Source organism: Portunus trituberculatus, chromosome 35 (genome assembly GCF_017591435.1).
Source record: "Portunus trituberculatus isolate SZX2019 chromosome 35, ASM1759143v1, whole genome shotgun sequence".
NCBI lineage: Eukaryota > Metazoa > Arthropoda > Malacostraca > Decapoda > Portunidae > Portunus > Portunus trituberculatus.
This window is the reverse complement of record NC_059289.1, coordinates 17,849,347-17,871,047: the sequence shown is the minus strand read 5'-3', so window position 1 is coordinate 17,871,047 and position 21,701 is coordinate 17,849,347. Positions and strand designations below refer to the sequence as shown.

Sequence of the window (21,701 nt, the reverse complement as noted above, 5' to 3'; positions counted from 1 at the left end):
GGCTACAAGAATGGTTCCAGAATTTAAAGGGATGACATATGAGGAGAGACTAAAAGCTATGGATCTACCAACCCTGGAACAGAGAAGAGAGAGAGGGGATCTGATACAAGTTTATAAATTGATTAATGGAATGGATCAAGTGGATAATGAGAAACTAATCCTGAGAGAAGAATATGACATTAGAAGCACAAGATTGCATAGTAAGAAACTGAGGAAGGGAAGATGTCTGAGAGATGTTAAAAAATTTAGTTTCTCGCAAAGATGTGTTGAGACTTGGAACAGTTTGAGTGAGGAAGTGGAAGTGTAGATATGGAGACGGGACCACACGAGCATAAAGCCCAGGCCCTGTAAAACTACAACTAGGTAAATACACACACACACACACACACACACACACACACACACACACACACACACACACACACACCTTTCAGCTACACTTGTTGCAGTCCAGCTTGCTATGCCATTATTTGGACACCATTTGAATGGATTGTAGTGGACTATTTTCTCCAACAAGATATGATGTGGGCTTTCTGTGGTCAAATGTACTACTTATCTTCTGCAAACATTTTTTTTTTCTGCAAACTTTTTTTTTTAGAAGTAAACCACTACTATTTGTAGTTTCTTGTCATATAGCTCTAATGTTTTGTGCAGGAAGTGGCTTGTAAGAAAAACATTAATACTAACATCTCTATTGTGAAGTGTTTCTACTTGCACTATTTTACCAACAAGTTTGAATCTCTGTAGAGCGAGAAAGTTTATCCCAAGCTTTTCCTGGTGTTGATAAAATCAGCAGCTTTGGAGAAATTTTAGTGCAAAATATCCAGATTCAGTGTGTGCTTTTATTTGAAGCCAAGCCATTTGTGAATAAGTGGAGCACTTGTGTGTGTGTGTTTGCCCTTTGGTCACTTGAGTGTTTGGTCTTGATCACTGTGGAATTGTGTTGGCTCTCTCAGTCTTGTGGAGGCAATTATTACTCAATATATATATATATATATATATATATATATATATATATATATATATATATATATATATATATATATATATATATATATATATATATATATATATATATATATATATATTTTTTTTTTTTTTTTTTTTTTTTTATAGGGGAAGGTAAATCAAAGAAGAATTATAAATTACTTACTTGTATGATACATATAAACTAAGGTTATTATCAAGGAGAGAAATCTCTGTAAAGTAGTGACACAATGAAAAGGTTGAGGAACTGTATTGTGGTGTACATGTATGAGGTGACAGCGTTGGTGTTGTTAAGAAATCAGTGTTCATCATTTCTCACACTTTGATATGTAAGAAGTTGGATCCATATGCACAAATGTTATTGAGGAGAAAGTATATAGTAACGAAAGCAGGAATTGTAAGCGTTGGCCACATGCAGCACCAGACAAACATTCCTTCTCTGCATGCAAGGCTTAGGCTACCAGCAGTTATTACTAACCTTTGGTCTTCATTACAAGGTCCACGTGTAAGTACATTGATATATCATGGCACTTTTTTCACTACATTGGTTTCTTGTTTGTCTGTGATGGTCAGCCTTCAGATTACAGCTGCCGTAGTAAGAAAAATAACCAACTCACTTAATATTAGTCTAGTCACTAAAGAACTTGTGTGCTATTTGTAACATGACTTAGAGGAGCATTGTGATGATATTGTGTGTGTGTTTCAAAGTGCTGTGTCCTCTCTCTCATGGAAGCGTCAGAAGCAGGTTAGTAGTGTTGATTGTGCCATGCCATGGTGTGGTGTGGTGGTGGTGCTGCCCCACTCTCTGCTGAGCCTGGTAAGACCCTGCCATGTCTTGTCAAATTCTCTCTAGCCTCGCTTTGTAATTCATTAATGTCATTTTTTTGACAATCAAATGGCTATCTGCATATATCATCTTGACATAATCTGAATGGTGTATATTTTTCTGGATTTATTTATTTTCTTTCATTATTTATTTTTAATACACTTGTACATATCTATGCTTGAGTAGCTAATAACTGTAACTTTTTTACTAAGAAATAAACATATGAAGAGATGATAAGACTTACTACAAAACCCTTGGTCAAAAACTGATTACAGCAGAGCCATTTCTAGCTCTGTGGGGGCCCTAGGCAAAATGCTGTTTGGGGGCCTTAGATAGATAGGTAGAAATGTATTTCATTTATCCCTGAGGGGTTTGTCAAACTGTGATGAAGCGATTCCTAGGCCTTTAGATGGTCTACTAAGACCATCAAAAAGAAGTAATCCCAGCGCCACTGGGACAACTTCATTTTGATGCCATTACTGTGTGTTTGTTCTGTTTAATCCTCTTGCAAATGGGAATGTTGAGTAACTATATAGCACATAAATCTGTAAAGTGTTAACAATTGCAATTGATTACATAAATGCAAATAACTGAATTATTGTCATAGGTATCCACATAATATAAGGCACACATAACAAAATCTTCAAGTTTTCAAATTTGAAATTTGAAAAAAAAAAAATTTCCAAAGGGAAATTTCAACTTTTCATCGGGGACCTTGGGTGGCATGGGAAATTTAAATTTTCCAAACTACCCTGGGAGTCCCCTGGTGGTTTGACGGCCCTAGGCAGTCACCTATTCTGCCTTTAGCTAGAAACAGTCCTGGATTACAGTGTGTTTACATCGACTTTGTGCTTTGTCAATTACTTAGACCCCATAAGAAACAGTAAAACCTTAGCCTTTTCTAAAACACACAGCTGCTCCCTGTTTTTGTTTCAGCTTCATTAATATTATATATATATATATATATATATATATATATATATATATATATATATATATATATATATAATACAGCGAGCCTAGCAGTCATGAGGGTGGAGGCAGGCAGCGGAAACCTCGCGGCTTGGGACGATCCATCAGGTCAATGAAAAAGACTAACGTAACAATATTAGATGAGTTGCTTAAGGAGCAATAAAAACCTGATGCAATAAGATTCAGTCACGTTATAAGGAAGACAGTATGTTATGTGACAATCTTAGCACTGGGGAAGTTCTCTCAGCTTAGCAATTGTGGATGTTTAAATTTGTGTCAACTGCCACTTCCAATATTACTACAATGATATATATGATATATATAATATATTATCACCATAGTATAAAAGGAGATTAGTTGCTGCATATCAGTGAGGTAGAATATTTTGTGGACGTGATGTATACTTTTGTGTAGTGCGCATTGTGACAAGGTAGCTGGATGTGCGCTGCGCAGTGTGCACTACACAGGCGGCTGCCAGGGTCAGACTCGCTGAGACAATGGTTGAGAAGGCATAACATTGTACTAATGTACCTTGCTGCCTTGTTTTAACCTGGTTGTTCGCTGAACGAGACGGTGACCTTGGCCATAGCTGCCTCGGTGTACTGGTGTGAGAATGGTGCCTGCCAGGAGGTGTCCAGAAAGTCCAGGAGCCTGTTTATGTGGGCTGGGACGCCTGGGAGTCAACGTTGGTAAGTGATGCACACCCCACTTGTATAAGAGACGCCAATAATTTTGATGTATGAGTATTGGTTTTAATGCAAATGTATTGTTATTTTGTTGCATTTATATATAATTAATGTTGATGCAAAAATGATATTATAGAAAAAAGCCACGTCAGCTGATCAGTGCAAGAGTTGAGGTCCAGCCAGACGTGTGGTGGTTCACTTCACCTCACGCACCGAGTGAAGCACTCGGAAGCAGGAGCCAGGCACTTGCACCGCGATTCCTGACACACCTCATACGTGGAAAAAAGCGGGAAATTGCTCTATATTTGCAAGGTGAGGTTTGTTATTTTTCAGATCATACCTAAAGGTATGTAATATGCTCTAATGACACATTGTAATTTATGGCAGTTAAACCAGATAGCCTACGTGGGCCGGATTCAATGATAACCTACCATTACACACAGATTAACTCATTATCAGTGTTCGCCAGGCCATTAAACATGCGGCACGTTTTATAGCCAAATATCTCTACTACTACTACTACTGCTGCTACATCCTGTCTGCAATCCACGCTGCTGGTGCCTTGCCTTGCTTCGCCGTACCGCACCGCAACTCAGGGCCTGCAAAAGGTTGTTAAGGTGGGTTCACACGTGCCAATTTGCGACTTTTTCCTTTTTTCTTTGCTTACATCCCTTCTATTTAGAAAGTGTCAGATGTAGCGCCTGGAAAGTATCAACTAGTAGGCGCCTTGGCGAGAAGGCGTCTTCTTCCAGTGACTATGCTGAAGCTGTGGTTGTTCTTCTTTTGGCGTACCGGAATAGTCAACAGAAAAGAAAATGCCTGTGGATAAGTTCCTGGCTGAATAGAAAGAAAGAAAGGAGTATCTACCACACTTAGCCTACATTTTTTCATAAGAAAATTGTTGATCTTAAGAAGACTATGCACAATTGCGATCAAATTAAATCCTGACAAGTCTTCAATCTTCACCTCCAACAACACCCTGCATTGAGGGAAACAGCTTTTGTAAAGTGGCAGCTATTTCATCGAACGAAGATTTGCTCAAGCTTTTTATTTTTCACTGTATAATGCATTTCTTGGGTCCCAGATTTGTTATTTTTCCCTCACCAACTCTAACATCATCATCTCTATCTCTAGAGACTACATTTTCAAAACTTACTCTGTGACAATCACGACATAAATAAAGTCGCAAATCGACTAGATAGACCAGGGTTCTCAAACTTTTTAGCTTGTTGACCCCTCAATGAAGTTTAAAATTTTCTATCAACCCCCTAGCTTTTGATTCAAGGGAAAAACACCGATTCCAAAATCAATATGAGTAGTAGTAGTAGTAGTAGTATGAAGTATGATAAAAAGGTATCACACAGTAAGAAAATATGTTGAGTCGTTCAAGTACATGTAAATTAATCCTCAGTGCATCATACCTTTTCACAGTTGACATCATTAATGAGAAGGATGTGCCTGGTGGGCTATAACAAGGTTGCTGATATTAGGGTGCAGGTTAATGAGAGAGATGAGAGAGAGAGGAATTGGTTGAAAGTACAGTTGCCAGCGCTGCTGAAATTTCTTATGTTTACTGGAAAAACTTGACCTTTTGTCTGGATTCAATAAATGAAATTTTTTTTTGTCCAATGGTGTCTGATGTCCTTCAAATTTTTACAAATTATTATCAAGAATTTCAAATAGGAGGATTAAATGATCCCTTCTACTCCAGCAGTAAACATTCATCGACCCCTTGGATGTTACAATCGACCCCTGGGGGTCGATATCAACCACTTTAAGAAGCCAACCTAGACTGTGTTGGGCTTGATTTGCAACTCCTTTCTACAGTCGCTAGGCGCCAATTGTGTCAGAAACTCTACATACGTAAAAGAACGGTCACAAATTGGCACGTGTGAATCCGCCTTTAGTCAAGGTCCCGAGCTTCAATATTATGCAAAATGACACCCTTGCCATTTTGTGTTTGACCTTAAGTTGTTTGACACCTGAAAAGTGATGTCAGACTCTCTCCAGATTGTGTAAACTCTAAAAACACCTTTCTTTCTGTAAGTTGCATGTGCATTTCAAAACAAACCACATGGGGTAGAGTAATGAAACTTATTCACCGAAGTTTGACAATTGATCCATGAATGGATTGCATATATATTCCACTTTAATCTTTAATATGATATATGATTTATGCCAATTAGTTGAGTTGAGAAAGTAAAAAGTTCATTAAAACAATTTATTAATTTTTGCTTAAAATTCAGATAATTTGAATTTGTTACCAATCTATCAGCACAGATATTTTTTATTTCAATTGTAATTTGCTCTTAACAATATACAGACAATTTTGGGAGGAGGAGATTTTTTCAGATTGTACCAGTACTTCTTTCTTAGGACACATAAAAAAAACTAGTAATTTTCAAGATTTTACAAAACAAATGATTTTCACAATCCAGTTATTCATAACCCTCTAAATAACCTTTCTGATATTACAATGAATATTTTACATACATGGTCTATAAGTATAAAGCTATGTGAGGCAAAAATACATAAAACTATATTGCTAGATACATGCGCATGCATAATGTTTTACAGAGTCATACATGCATGTCTTCTCTAATCTACCTGTATAGTCATTGGTCACCATCAGTATTAGTACTATTTTGCCTCATTCTGCCAGAGTTGTCTGGGTCTCCACTACAGGGAACATACAGTGACACATGGTTCTGATTCTTTAGAGCAGGGACAATTCTTTTTACATTTTGGAACCTTTATGCACTTTCTATAAGCAAGTTTTGCAGAAGTTGGCTTTGCAGTTTTTGTCATCATTGATGGTAACAGAATGCCTTCATTCAACTTCATTCAAATCCTTACCATAATTAAATGGACTGAGAAGAGATGGATTTGTTTGTAATGCTTGTATGTCGAGATTGATTTGACACAAACTGAAGATGTGATCTAAAGACGTCCTTCATTGGGGGTAAGGAACAAATTAAGATCCCTTTCACTTGAATCAAACAAATGATCTCTCAACCCATTTAATGAGGAAAATCCCGGTTTACCGTAGAGAATATGGAAGAATTATCTTCCTTCTGAAACTAAATCATCTATTAACATGGTCACTAAAGGCCCTATCACACTGGCCTATGATACGTGGAACCATGAACATCCGCTCTAGATAGCTGGAACTTGCCCGGGATTAGCGAAACCAAGTTGGGATGGCTTCATATCCATCCCAGTTCTCTGTATGCTATCCCAATGGAAAAGTAAACATGATATATGTAATAAAAACCTTTCATTTGAACTAAAAAGAATGTGACTAAATTTTTCATATTGGAATATTAAATAATATTTCGTCAATTTAGAAAGGTAAAGTATATATATAGCATGTCGATAGGTTGGGCTCATGGCAACCATCTCCGACTCTAAAGTTGCCATCGCGCACGTCTCAGCTTTTCTCTAGTTTGTTTTACTTACTTTTCTTTAACAAGAGGAAGTGCAAATGCAGTTCCTGGACAAAGCACAGGCTGAGGTATAAGCGGCATGGTTTTGTTCTGGTTTATTTTGATTAGGCTTTGTCTTGGTTAGTGGGCCGTTTGCCTAGCATAACAAGAACACGGGCAGCTTGTGTGTGATAGTGTTCCTGGTTTCGTACCAAGAACCATGGCCCACGTTCCGCGTATCATAGGCCAGTGTGATAGCCCCTTAAATCCAAAATTGGATAATGGGGAAGTCTATTTACAAACTCCAGTGCTATCTTGCCTACTTTCTTCTTGCCTCTTTTGGAAGGTTAGCTCACTGAGTCACAGCCTGTTAGCACGTACAAGCAAAACAATGTGTTTATCATAATTAATGCATATTATAATGTATCATAACGAATGGACAGTATGATAGTGTGTGTGTGTGTGTGTGTGTGTGTGTGTATATATATATATATATATATATATATATATATATATATATATATATATATATATATATATATATATATATATATCAGTGGTACCTTGGAGTACAAACAATTTGGATTACAAATATTTTTTTTTTTTTTTTTTTTTTTTTTTGGGGGGGGGGGCGGCATTGGAGGATGAACTTTGCTTTGGGGTGCAAACAATAACAAACATGGTCAACAGATTGCACAAAGCTGATGAGCTGATGAGCTTCTTCCTTAGATCAAGAGGCGGAAGGCTCAAAGTCGCAAAAGGTGTGAAATATTTGGTTAATCCTTTCAGCTTCCATCACTACCACTGCTACCACCACCACCATCGCCACCTTTATGCCTATCACATTTGAAAAACCACACACACCACTGTCACCACACACCATACACGTACCACACTGCTGTCTTCCACTCTATCACACACACACACACACACACACACACACACACACACTGTTACCCCACACAATGCATACACCACACTGCTTTCTTTCACTCTATCAGCACACACACCACTGTCACCACACATCATACACCACACTGCTCTCTTTCCCTCTATCACCACACACATCACACACATTTCGTATTGTTTTTTTTTTTTTTTTTTTTTACTTTTTATTGGTTTTGAATGTCGTGATTTGTAATGGTGGTGGTGGTGGTGGTAATGTCGATATTTTGTCTCATCTCACACTGTTTATCATTCTTTTAAATGATTGTGTTATTTTTGTTGTTTCGGATTCTTTTTTTTTTTTTATTTCTGTATTTTTTTATTAGGTTTATATATTATGTGTGGTGAATGTTGAGTTTGGTAATGTCGACATTTTGAAGCCCCTCACCACAGCTACTTGTATCTTCAAACAGGCTAAAACCATAAAAATATTGAATGTTCTACACATAATTCCCAGATAACTTTAAAATACTGAAAATTTAACACAAGCAAAGACATAGTATTGCAATTTATTGTGTTGTGAATGCTGAGTTTAGTAATGTCGACATTTTGAAGCTCACCAGGGCTACATACTTGTATCCTCAAATAAACTAAAACCATAATAACATTTAATAACCCACACATAATTCCCTGATAACCTTCAAATAGTGAGAATTGAACATATACAAAGATATAGTATTGGAATTTATAGCGGGCAAGGAGAAGATAGTCAATGCCTTTACAGAGCCACAGCTGATGATGGCGTCGGTACCTCCCGCCAAGACACACGGTTGGCCTCACTGGAGTGCCGTTATATTTTCAGCCTGTATAGAGGTGACAGTGCCGTGACAGAGGTGGTGGAGGTTATTAATGCACCAAGGAACAGGTGTGTAAGGTGTGGCAGTGGTGTTGGTAAGGGATTAGTGTGTAAGGAGGGAAAGAAGTGTGGTGGGCCGAGTGCGTGTCAACAAACTTAGTGGTGATGGCCGTGTGGTATTTGGTGTTGCTTATACACCCCATAAACACACTCAAATACCCCGCAACACATCCACAACATGCCCATATACACTCAAACACACAAAGTGAAGTGATGACATTCCCGACAGCACCAGCGGCGAGACAAGAGAGCAATGCAAATCTTCACCGCAACGCCTCACCATCATTTATTTCAGGTATTTCTAAGGCCACTCTCTTATTTGTAGGTTTTCTTTGCATATGAGAGTGAAAACAGTGTTCAAATGTTGAAAAGGTGATGGGAATAACGAGCAATTGTCAGTATTACCAGCTATTATTTGCTTCTTTGACTCACCGTAAGCCAAACGTGTGTCAGAATGCAGCCACTACTCTAGCATTGCATGTCGCCTGGTCAAGTTTTACCGATGGGGCTTAATTTTGTTGTGGTGAGATAATAAATGCAACATAAGGATTATGGAGCCCGCGCTGCAGTGTTCCCATATGTTGCCAACCGCCCGGCCCACGACCCACCCCGCCCTGCTCCCGAGCACCTCCCCTGTCCTCCCCGTGGCAACCTGCGGGTTCCAATACTTTTTTTGATATATTCTCTAAAAATAATATTACGCTTTCATGGTGTGTTTTTATGGTTTCTATAAATATTTCGTTGTGTTTGAAGTGTGTTCCGCGTCTGTGTTCGGTAAATGTGTGTCGTTTAGTGGTGTTTTATTGCTTAAATATGAGGTGCCATAACCGTCCAAATTTTCCATCTTTCAATTTCAACTCTTTTATTTCGAGCTGTAACTGGGCCTTTATAGTATAAAGAAATTGCCTGTGCTTTTTTAGGCGTGAAATAATTCCATTGAGTGAAATATGTGGACTTTAAAATGGTGTTTTGTCCCGTTTAACGTAAGTTTTATTTTTTCAATTTTATTTGTTTACGTTTCTGTTTGACGGTCAAACTCGTTGTAGAATGCCTTAACAGAAAGCTGAGACTCTGTAGAATGTGTTAAAATACTCGCCAAGTGAAAATATCTGGACTTTACAAGAGTTTTTAATGAGTTTAGAGTTTAATGGTTTTGTTTTACATTAATGCTCTTTCACTCGTTCACTTCTGGTTCTAGGTCAGTGTTGGATGCCTGAGAAGAGAGTCTATATTGTCTAATATTTTTCGAAAGAAATATAAAGTCGAAATGGCTGGATGTTTTAGCAGCGTTATAAGTGGAAATGTTTATATACTCTTTATATACTTAGTTTAGACAGTTGCTTAAAACTAGTTAAGTAGGAGATGTTTTGATGTTTTGGATATTAATTAAAGTATCTAATAAGTCATAAAAAAGTAAGCATTCGGCCTTGGCTTCGTTTTTTCTTTAAGTCAATTTTAAAATTATTTACGTAATTTAGCCGATTGGCTACTATTCCCGCGCTCTTGATGACGTCACAGCCAAGGTGGTGACTCATCATGGCCCAGGCTGGCGTCCCTCCCTTCCTGCCGCCCATTTCGTCGATATTTTGCCTAATATCTAGTGATTTCTACGTGTTTGCATGTGTTTCTTGGCTCAGGTGTGTAGATATTAGTAGCAGAAGGAAGAAGAAAAGATAAATAAAGGAGGATGAGGAGGAAAGAAGGATAAAGGGAGGAATAAGTGGAGGAGCAGGCAAGCCACAATAGCTACTCTCCCTACACCTGCTCAATATTTTGCCTAATATCTCGTGTTTTCTAAGTGTTTTGATGTGTTTCTAGGCTCAGGCGTGTAGATGGAAGCAGTAGAAAAAAGAAAGAAGGAGAATGAAGAAGAAAAGGAAGAATGGAAATGGAAGAAGAGGAGGAGCCAAGCCACAATATTTAGGTGAGTCCCCTTTTTAATCTTACCGTTCTTTATAACGCATTTTTGTGTTTTTGGGTTATACCTGAAGTATTTTGAGTATGTTTAGTAGTGTTGCAGGGTGTTTACAGTGTGTGTTAGATGTTTTTAGGTATATTTTACATATCTTGAATGTGGTGTAGAGGGGTATTTGAATGTATGGGCGTGTTCTGAGTGCGGTTAGGGGAATTTTGAGGTTTTGTATGGTTTTAAGGGTTTGAAGTGGTCTGTGCGTGTGTGTGGAGTGTGTGGGGATGATTTTGGTGTGTGGTGAGTGTTTTAAGTGGCCTATACGTATGTGTGGAGTGACTTGGTAGTGTGTGGGAATGATTTGGGTGTGTGCTGGGTGGTTGAAGTGGTCTGTACGTGTGTGTGGAGTGTCTTGGGAGTGTGGGAATGATTTTGGTGTGTGCTGGGTGTTTTAAGTGGTCTGTGCATGTGTGTGGAGTGTTTTGATAGTGTGTGGGGATGATATTGGTTTATGTTAGGTGTTTCTAGTTGAATTATGGGTTTATTTGTTAATATTTTGAAGTGTTGCATAGTGTTTTGAGTGTGTTTTGGGTTAATGTACTCACTTACTTTTGTTAGTGTTGTATAATTTCATGGTATGATGGACGCAGCTGAGGTGGGCCTCCGCTGTGGCCAGGCAGTTCAGCCTTGCCGTCAACCCTCTATGTGATGAGTGAGTTGCCGGTTGAGCTGGAGTGTCCTGGTATTGGGGGCTCGTGTGGTATTGTAGACAACCATCTGTGTAACCTTTTCGTGAAGAGGTCCGGTGTGACCCGTCAGGTTCCTGATGGTGTCCGGCACAGCGTTGAAGAGGTGAGCACCATTGTGTGAGAAGGAGTTGTGCATGCAAGTCTTTATTTTATAAGCCGTTGCTTCTTTCCTCTTCACATAGCACAACCGCCTTCTTGGATGTGGTTAAGTTGTATGCCCACATTTGGTACAAGGCCTCCAGGATGTTGGGATTTTGAGCATTTTAAAATGGTTTGAGTGCATTTTGTGGTGTAGGGGTGTTTTATTGGTCTACATTCTAATTCTGATTTGTAAAGCGCAGGGCAGGCATGTTTTTTTGGGATGATTGAAATATTAGTGTTGTCTTTCGTTAACCGTGTTACTGAAACAGGAGTCTTTTAGAAATACAACTTAGGCACCACTGATTTTCAAAGTCCACAGTTATGAGGAAGTTTGTTCTGAAGAGTGTTTCTGCTTTTGATTTGATAGATATCATGTTAATCTGTCAATAGATCATCAAACATCACTTCAAAACTGTAGGGGTTTGAGAGTGTTTTGGGTTTTTTTTGGGGTGTTTGGGGTGAAAGAGTGTGTTTTTGTTGGGTTTGTATGTGTTTTTGGGATGTTTGAGTGTTTTGGGTATTTGGGGATATTTGGGTGTGTGTTTAGGGATGTTTTTTAGGGTGTTTTGAGTGTGCTTTGGGTGTGTTTAGGATGTGTTTGTATGTGTGTCTCATCTGCATGTTCAAACACTAACAGGTGGTGTGACTTAATTTTTTTTTTTTTTTTTTTTTTTTTTTTTTTTTTTTTTTTTTTTTACTTTACAACAATGGTTGTGGTGGTGGTGATGGTTGTGGTGATAGTGGTGGTTGTGATGGTTGTGGTGATAGTGGTGGTTGTGGTGGTAGTGGTGGTGGTGATGGTGGTGGTGGTGGTGGTGGTGGTGGTGGTGGTGGTGGTGGTGGTAGTGGTGATAGTGGTGGCTGTGGTGGTGTGGTGGTAGTGGTGGTTGTGGAAGTAGTGGTGGTTGTGGTAATGGTTGAATAGAAATGGGTGATGGTGGAAATGGGTAGTGGAGGAAATGGGTGATGGTGGAAATAGTTGATGGTGGAGTTGGATCAGTGAAAATGGGTGAATGGAAAAGAGTAGTGGTAGTGGAAATGGGTGGTGGTAGTGAAAATGGATCAGCGGAAATGGGTGATGGTGAAAATGGGTGGTGTTGGAAACCAGTGATGGTGGAAAGACGAAATTATTTATTTTTTTTTTTATTTGAAAGTCAACTTTTTTAATTTGAAGTTTAGGTTTTTTAATTTGAAAGTCAGTTTTTTTTAAATTTGAAAGTAACTTTTTTTATTTGAAGTTCAGGTTTTCTAATTTGAAAGTTAAAAGGTGTACACTTATCCAATTTTTCTTTGAAACTCTGCACACTCGTTGGTGACACCACTTCTTCACCCAAACTGTTCCACGTCTCAACACATCTTTGCGGGAAACTATATTTTTTAACATCTCTCAGACATCTTCCCTTCCTCAGCTTTTTACTATGCAATCGTGTTGTTTGAATGTCATATTCTTCTCTCAGTCTAACCTAACCTTGTAATTTTATTTATTTATTTATTTATTTTTCCCTAACTTAATCTAACCTAACCAAACACTTGCAGGTCCGCAGAAAACGATGTTTGGATGTGTGTCTCATCTGCATGTTCAAACACCAGCAGGTGGTGTGACTTCATTTTTTTTTCTTACTTTTCAACAATGGTTGTGGTGGTAGTGGTGGTTGTGGTGGTGGTGATGGTTGTAGTGATAGAGGTGGTTGTGGTGGTGGTGATGGTTGTGGTGGTGGTGGTGGTGGTGGTCGTTGTGGTGGTTGCGGTGGTGGTGGTGGTGGTGGTTGCGGTGGTGGTGGTGGTGGTGGTGGTGGTGGTGTTAGTGGTGGTAGTGGTGGTTGTGGTAATGGTTGAGTAGAAATGGGTGATGGTGGAAATAGGAAGTGGAGGAAATGGGTGATGGTGAAAATGGGTAGTGGAGGAAATGGGTGATGGTGGAAATAGTTGATGGAGTTGGATCAGTGAAAATGGGTGAATGGAAAAGAGTAGTGGTACTGGAAATGGGTGGTGGTAGTGGAAATGGATCAGCAAAAATGGGTGAAAGTGGAAATGGGTGATGGTGAAAATGGGTGGTTTTGGAAACCAGTGATGGTGGAAATAGATGAAATTGATTTTTTAATTTTTTTATTTGAAAGTCAACTTTTTTAATTTGAAGTTCAGGTTTTCTAATTTGAAAGTTAAAAGGTGTACACTTATGCAATTTTTCTTTGAAACTCTGCACACTCGTTGGTGACACTTCTTCACCCAAACTGTTCCACGTCTCAACACATCTTTGCGGGAAACTATATTTTTTAACATCTCTCAGACATCTTCCCTTCCTCAGTTTTTTACTATGCAATCATGTTGTTTAAATGTCATATTCTTCTCTTAATCTAACCTAACCTTGTAATTTTATTTATTTATTTATCTATTTTTCCCTAACCTAATCTAACCTAACCAAACATTTGCAGGTCCGCAGAAAACGACACGCCAATTTATTTGAAGTCAAGGACGGAGATTAAAACGGCCTTGAAAACCACCACACCTGTTTTGTCCACCGCCATCACCACCTTCTCCTAGATCAAGGACAAAGTGTATTACAGACTCACACAAAAGGAAGAGGTGCGAGTGAGTGTGTTTGGATGTGTTTGGGTGTGTTTTGGGTCTGTTTGGGTGTGTTTTGAGGTGTTTTGAGTGTGTTTGGTGTGTTTTGGGGTTCTTGGGAGCATTTGGGGTGTGTTTTGAGGTGTTTTGGATGTGTTCTGAGTGTGTTTAGATGTATTTTGGTATGTTTGAGTATATTGAGGTGTGTTTGGGTGTGTTTGAGTGTGTTTTGAGTGGTTTAGATGTGTTTTGGTAATTTTTGGTATATTGAGGTTTGTTTGGGTGTGTTTTGAGTGTGTTTCATGTGTTTTGGTATGTTTGGGTATATTAACATAACATAACATAACATAAATAATAGGATAACAAAGGGCCACCAGGGCCCATCTAGGTTATCCTGTATCAGTCGCACAGCGACCTCGTCATCAGTACTTAAAGATACACTTACAAGTACTACACAATACATTATATACTAATTCTAAATATTTGGCCCATCAACAGGGCTAAGTCCTGTAGCGAATTCCTCTACAATCTGTGATCCCCATACATGGGGATCATGTCTTGTTTAACTATAATAAATTTCTTATTAAAACTCTCATGCAGTGCTATACATAATTATAAATCTAATAAATTTAAGTGCTTATCTAATCTATTTTTAAACATTGTCAAACTAGTGCTATTTACAACCCTCTCTGGCAATGCATTCCAGAAGTCTACCACCCTATGACTAAAGAAATATTTTCTTATATCTAACCTGCAGCCTTGCTTACTAATCTCCTTGCCATGATTTCTAGTCCTACTTCCCTCTTCTAAGGTAAAGAAAGATATCACATATATGTAGTTTGTATCTGAGAACATTTTAAATAACTCAATCATATCCCCTCTTATATATCTCCTCTCAAATGAAAACATGTTTAATTCCTTTAATCTATCTCTGTACTCCAGGCGCTTTAATGTAGGTATCATCCTAGTTGCTCTTCTCTGAACTGCTTCTAACATGTTGATGTCCTGGCTATAATGGGGTGACCAGGCCTGTATGCAATACTCTAAATGGGGCCTAACATAGGAATTATATAAGCTACACACCACTTCCTTACGTTTATAACTAACATTTCTATTTATAAAACACAGGAACCTATTTGCCCTATTTCTTGCTTCTGAACATTGCTTTGAAAATTTCATAGTCCTGTCTATCACTACTCCTAAATCCTTTCCCTCCTCTACTGCCTCTAGCCAACATCCCTCCATCTCATAGCTAAAGTTTGTGTTGTCTTTACCTAAATGCATAACCTGACACTCTTTAGAATTAAACTCCATCTGCCACCTGTCTGCCCATGCTATCAGCCTGTCCAGGTCTCGTTGTATTCTGTAATTGTCCTTTTCACCCTGTACTGCACATGCTATTTTAGTATCATCGGCAAACTTTGATACTTTGCTACTAATTCCTATATCTAAATCGTTAATGTACACCAAGGAAAGAAGAGGTCTTAGCACTGATCCTTAGGGTACCCCACTAACCACTTCCTTCCACTCAGACATTGCCCTATTTAATACTACTCTCTGTTTCCTATCAGAAAGCCATTCACTAATCCAATCAACTAACCTACCCCCTATCCCATGTAGTCTCAATTTGTACACTAGCCTCGTATGCGGTACCTTATCAAACGCCTTGCTAAAATCTAGATATATAACATCTATGCTATTTCCATCATCTAACTCCTTGGTAATATATTCTAATATATCGAACAAATTTGTAAGACAGGACCTCCCTGATCTAAAGCCATGTTGGGTATTTCTAATTAATCTATTCTCATTTAAATGCTCCCAAATACTACCCTTAATGATTTTCTCTAGTATCTTACATACTATACTAGTTAAACTGATTGGTCTATAATTATTCGCATCATCCTTCCTACCTTTTTTAAATATTGGTGTAACATTAGCTAACTTCCAGTCCTGAGGTATCTCAGCAAACCTAAGTGACCTTTCAAAGATTAACTTAAGTGCTTCAGAAATACTGTCTACACCCTCTCTAAGTACTCTGGCATGTAGCTGTGTGTTTAAGTGTGTTTGGGTGTGTTTTGAGTGTGTTTCATGTGTTTTGGTATGTTTGGGTATATTGAGGTGTGTTTGGGTGTGTTTTGAGTGTGTTTCATGTGTTTTGGTATGTTTGGGTATATTGAGGTGTGTTTGAGTGTGTTTTGAGTGTGTTCCATGTGTTTTTGATGCATTTGAATGTGGTTTTGGATATTACAAGTGTTTTGGTGCAGTTTTGGGTGTGTTTGTTTGTGTGTTTCAGTGTGTATTATGATGCTAATGTATTTTAAGCTAACTTAACACCCAAGACACTCTCTCTCTCTCTCTCTCTCTCTCTCTCTCTCTCTCTCTCTCTCTCTCTCTCTCTCTCTCTCTCTCTCTCTCTCTCTCTCTCTCTCTCTCTCTCTCTCTCTCTCTCTCCTTTCGTTTCTACTCAATATCTTGTCAGTGATTTTTCATGTTAATCTTTGAATGGCACCATAAAACTACCCTTAAAAACTGTGTCACTGAAACAAGAATCTTATGGAAATGCAAATTAAATGGCCACTGTTTTTCAAAGTCCACAGTTTTGAGGCACTTTGTTTGTAAGAGTGTGTTTGCTTTTGATAAGGTAGATATCAATGTAATCTGTCAATACAGCCATCAAACCTCCCTTAAAAACCCATGTGACTGATACAAGAGTGTTTTTAAGATATAGGTTAGGTTGCCACAATCTTCAAAGTCCACAGATTTGCGGAGCTTGGTTCGTATGAGTGTTTTTGCTATACGTAAAGTAGAAATCATATTAATAAGTTAATAGAACAATTAAACTACCCTTAAAAACCTGTGTAACTGAAACAATAGTCTTTTGAAATATAGGTTATGTGGCCTCTATATTTTAAAGTCCACAGAGGTGAGACTACCCTCTAAAACCCGTGTGACTGAAATTAGTCTTTTTAAAATACAGGGTATGTTGCCACAATTTTCAAAGCCCACAGATATGACAAGCCTTTTTCGTAAGAGTTTTTGTGCTATTGATAGAGAAGATATCATACTAATATGTCAATAGAACCATTAAACTACCCTTCACAACCTGTGAGATTGGAATTAGAGTCTTTTTAAAATATAGGGTATGTTGCCACAATTTTCAAAACCCATAGATATGACAAGCCTTTTTCATATGAGTTTTTGTGCTCTTGATAAAGTAGATATCATACATCAATGGCCACATGTGGCTTTTGATAAGGTAGATATCAATGTAATCTGTCAATAAAACCATCAAACCTCCCTTAAAAACCCGTGAGCTTCTGATTTGTAAAGCGCAGGGCACACACATTTTTGGGGGTTGGTTTTTGCGGGTGATTGAAATAGTAGTGTTGAAACAAGTGTCTTTTAGAAATACAACTTAGGCGACCACTGTTTTTCAAACTCCACAGTTATGAGGAAGTTTGTTCTTAAGAGTGTTTTTGCTCATGATTTGATAGATATCATGTTACTCTGTCAATAGATCGTTAAACATCTCTTAAAAACTGGAGGGGTTTGGGTGTGTTTTGGGGGCGTTTCTGGGGTGTTTGGGGTGAAAGAGTGTGTTTTTGTGGGGTTTGGGTGTGTTTTTGTGGTGTTTGAGTGGTTTGGGGATATTTGGGTGTGTGTTTTGGGTGTTTAGTGTTTTTGGGGATTTGGGTGTGTTTAGGATGTGTTTGATGGTGTTTGAATGTGTTTGGACGATATTTAGATGTGTCTCTCATCTGCATGTTAAAACACACCAAAGCACCTCAAAGCACACTCTAAGCACACCAGAAACACCCCAGAAGACCCCAAAACATCCCAAAACACACCAAAATACCACAAAACACACCAAAACAAGCACACCAAAAACACCCTAGAAGACCTCAAAACACCCCAAAACACACCAAAACCTCCCAAAGCACACCAAAACACTATAGAACACACTCAAAACACCCCAAACACAACAAAACCTCTCAAAGCACACTCTGAGCACACCAAAAACACCACAGAACACATTCAAAACACACCAAAACATTCCCAAAGCACACCCGTTTTCAACCTAACCTAATCTAACACTCCATAACCACTCCTCTCTCTCTCTCTCACAGATTTGAACCTTGTGTTTTTAAGTTTTTAATGTTTTTCTATGTTATTTTATATTATTCCTGAGTTTTAATGGTTTTTTAATGTTTCCGTATGTTTTTCATTCATTATTCCTGTGTTTTGGTGTTTTTTTTTGTTTCCTTCGTTTTTCTTACATTTCGTTAGATTTTTCTAATTTTTTTGACAATTTGAGCCTCATTTCGAACCTGACCAAAGCTAGCCTAACCAGACACTCCAAACCACTTGCTCTCTCTCTCTCCTGCAGGCCATGAGGGAGGCAGGGGGGGGTTCAGCACGCTATCAGTTCATGCTTGGGATGGGACACACTGGGACAGCCTGGGACCGTTGGTGGGAGCAAGACAAGGCTGTGGCAATTCTGCGGAGCTTTGCCACTCAGACCTGTTGCCATGTTACTATTATTGCACATCCTAAGAAGGCATGTGTATGTGTGCATATGTGTGTTTACCTAGTTGTATTTACCTAGTAGTATTGTACATGGTTCGAGCGGGCCTCATAGCGTCCTGTCTCCATGTCTTCATTTATCCAATTTTTCCTTAAAGTTATGCACATTATGTGGTGTAACAACTTCACCACTCAATGCATTCCACTTTTCCACCGTTGTATGAGGAAAATTATTTTCCAATATCCTTCACACACTGCCTCATCCTGATCTTCTTTACATGTCCTCTTGTCCTTCCATCTTCTGTCACCAGCACCAGGTCTTCCATGTTTATTTTTTTCAATGCCATTGACTATCTTATGCATTGTTATTAGGTCCCCTCATTCTCTTCTATCTTGTAAGGTTGGTAGTCACATTTCTTTCAGCCATTCTTTGTATATTAGGTCCTTTAGTTCCGGCACCATCAGCTGCACCGCAGCTGCATATTCCAGCCTTGGGCGTGTCATGCTTGTGATGATTTTTTTCACCATATCTTTATCCATGTAATGAAATGCCACTCTTATTTTAGTAAACATCTTATATAATAGTCCAAATATCTTGCTTATGGGTTTATCAGGGCTCAGATTTTCCTATATGATCACTCCAAGATCTTTTTCCTCTTTAGTCTTCATTATTTGCTCCTCTCCCATCAAATAACTCCATACTGGTCTTCTTTTACTCTTTCCTAGTTCCATTATGTGGCATTTCTTGGCATTAAACTCCAATTTCCACTTCTTGCTCCACTCATAGATCTTGTTTAAATCTTCCTGCAACAGCAGACAGTCCTCTCTGGTTTTCATGTTTCTTAGCAACTTTGCATCATCAGTGAATAAATTTATATAACTGTTTATCCCAACGTGACCCTTGTGGCACTCCGCTAGTTACTTTACCCCAAGATGAGTATGTATCTCTGATCACAGTTCTCATTTCCCTATCATTCAAATAATCTCTTGTCCATTCGACCAAGGTTCCACACAGTCCTCCTATGTTCTCTAGTTTCCAAAGAAGTCTTCCGTGCGGGACTTTATCAAAAGCCTTTTTAATGTCCAGGTATACTGTGTCTACCCATCCATCTCTGTTTTCCAGTCCTGCAATAACTCTGGAGTAGAAGCTTAATAAGTTTGATACACATGACCGCCCTGTCCTGAACCCAAATTGTCCGTTCGATATGACTTGCTCCTCTTCTAAAAATTTGATCCATTTTTCTTGGATAATTATTTCACATAACTTCCCTACGACACTTGTAAGTGACGCTGGTCTGTAGTTTAGTGGTTCAGTTGCCTTTCCTCCTTTAAATATCGGTACTACTTTGGCTCTCTTCCACTCTAGTGGAACTTTCCCTTCATTTATTGTACTTTTAATTATTTCCCAAATTGGAGAACTGTGTGGATACTATTGTTATTGTTATTATTTTATTGATATTTTATTCTCTCTCTCTCTCTCTCTCTCTCTCTCTCTCTCTCTCTCTCTCTCTCTCTCTCTCTCTCTCTCTCTCTCTCTCTCTCTCTCTCTCTCTCTCTCTCTCTCTCTCTCTCTCTCTCTCTCTCTCTCTCTCAAGTGTAGGTGTAGCCAAGGCTTGTAATAATGTTGTTATGTCACTGCTACAACCCACCTGGAACCCTCACCATGTCTGTGTTGATATTCACTCACTGCATCAGCCCAAAAGGGACTGGCTCCCTCATGTGCTGCAAGACGTGTTCATGACTAAATTGTCCAAGTACCCACACGTTCAGGCTATTCATGTTTATTGTGATGGGTCAGTCAATGGCAGCAGGTCTGGATGTGGGCTGTTCATCCGTGACTACATCTCTGCCAGTCTCTACACTGACACTGAGGTTTCCAGGTGGCTTCCTGCACCCATGTCTTCCACTAGAGCAGAACTGTATGCTGCACTGGAGGCGCTCCACATTGTGGCGCCTCTCCATAAGAATGTATATTTCTTTATTGACAGTCAGGCTGCATTGTACACCCTTCAATCCACCTCCCCCGTGGACTGTGATCTAGTTAATAAGTGTCGTGATCTCATCCACGCCTTAGAAGATGTCGGTGCCATTGTCCATTTCATCTGGGTATCCCGTTAAATGAAAAAGCAGACCACTTTGCTCAGTGTGCCCTACAAGATGACACAGTGGACCCTGGCACTGAGTAGCATTAAGGACTTTGTACAAAGTAGCATTAGTGATTAGTTGGAGCTTTGTTGCCATAGGGGCAGTAGCACTAATCTTCACTATGCACGTGTCTCCCAGAGCTGTGCTTACACCTACGGGAGACACACTGCATCACATGACAGGGTGGCAATGAGGCTCAGATTAGGCTACAAATACATTTGGGAAGTCAGTGCTTCTCCTGGTGTGTGCTGTGTGCTACACCAAGGGGACACACTCTGCGTCACTATATCATGGAATGTCCTCTCACTGCTAAATTTAGGCCACAAGGTCAACATGACTTGTACAGCCTCATTGACCATCTCCTAGACTCTGCCACCCTCAGGGATATACTCAGGGAATATCCTCAGTTTGCTCCCAGACTGTAGGACGTCTTAGGCAATAAGGTGTGCAATATGTGTATTTATTTATTGAAATACTTGTATTCTTGTTGTGTATACTGTCCAGAGTTATTTTTGTGATACTTTAACCTTAAGTCTTTGCCCAGGGGGTGGGTGGCAAGGCCCATCCTCCTCCTTTGTTGTGTAGGAAAGGGTGAATTCAATAAAAGGGTGTCCACCGTACTGAGTGGCGCGCGGTCCACCATGGGGGATGGCTCTCAAGACATAGCCAACACGTAATTTTTAGTACCAGAGGGAAGTTCGACGCTGTAGCTCAGACGCCCTCTCAATAAAACTTCACCTATATCAACTTCTCTTATACTGGGACACATATACGTCTTCAATACTGGGACAGATTTTTACCTCTTCAATACTGGGACACATTTTATACCTCTTAAATACTGGGACACATTTTATACCTCTTAAATACTGGGATACATTTTATACCTCTTAAATACTGGGACACATTTTTTACCTCTTCAGTACTGGGACACATTTCTTACCTCTTCAATACTGGGACACATTTTATAC

The 21,701-nt window shown here is 39.0% G+C and overlaps 1 long non-coding RNA gene and 1 other non-coding gene across 4 annotated transcripts; both read left to right on the top strand.

The window, feature by feature from the left end:
• The first annotated feature begins 8,518 nt into the window (after positions 1-8,518).
• LOC123513248 lies at positions 8,519-18,728 on the top strand. Of its 3 annotated transcripts, XR_006677301.1 has the most exons (5): positions 8,519-8,992; positions 10,516-10,621; positions 11,257-11,458; positions 13,929-14,079; positions 18,452-18,728. It is a non-coding gene; the product is annotated as an uncharacterized LOC123513248 (long non-coding RNA). The 3 variants fall into 3 exon arrangements; XR_006677300.1 differs by lacking the exon at positions 8,519-8,992 and having other exon boundaries at positions 10,562-10,621; positions 11,225-11,458; XR_006677302.1 differs by lacking the exon at positions 8,519-8,992 and having other exon boundaries at positions 10,562-10,621; positions 11,225-11,458; positions 13,929-14,085.
• Positions 18,729-21,334: 2,606 nt separating this feature from the next.
• Positions 21,335-21,456, top strand: LOC123513351. The gene has a single exon (XR_006677321.1). It is a non-coding gene; the product is annotated as a U11 spliceosomal RNA (small nuclear RNA).
• The last annotated feature ends 245 nt before the right edge of the window (positions 21,457-21,701 follow it).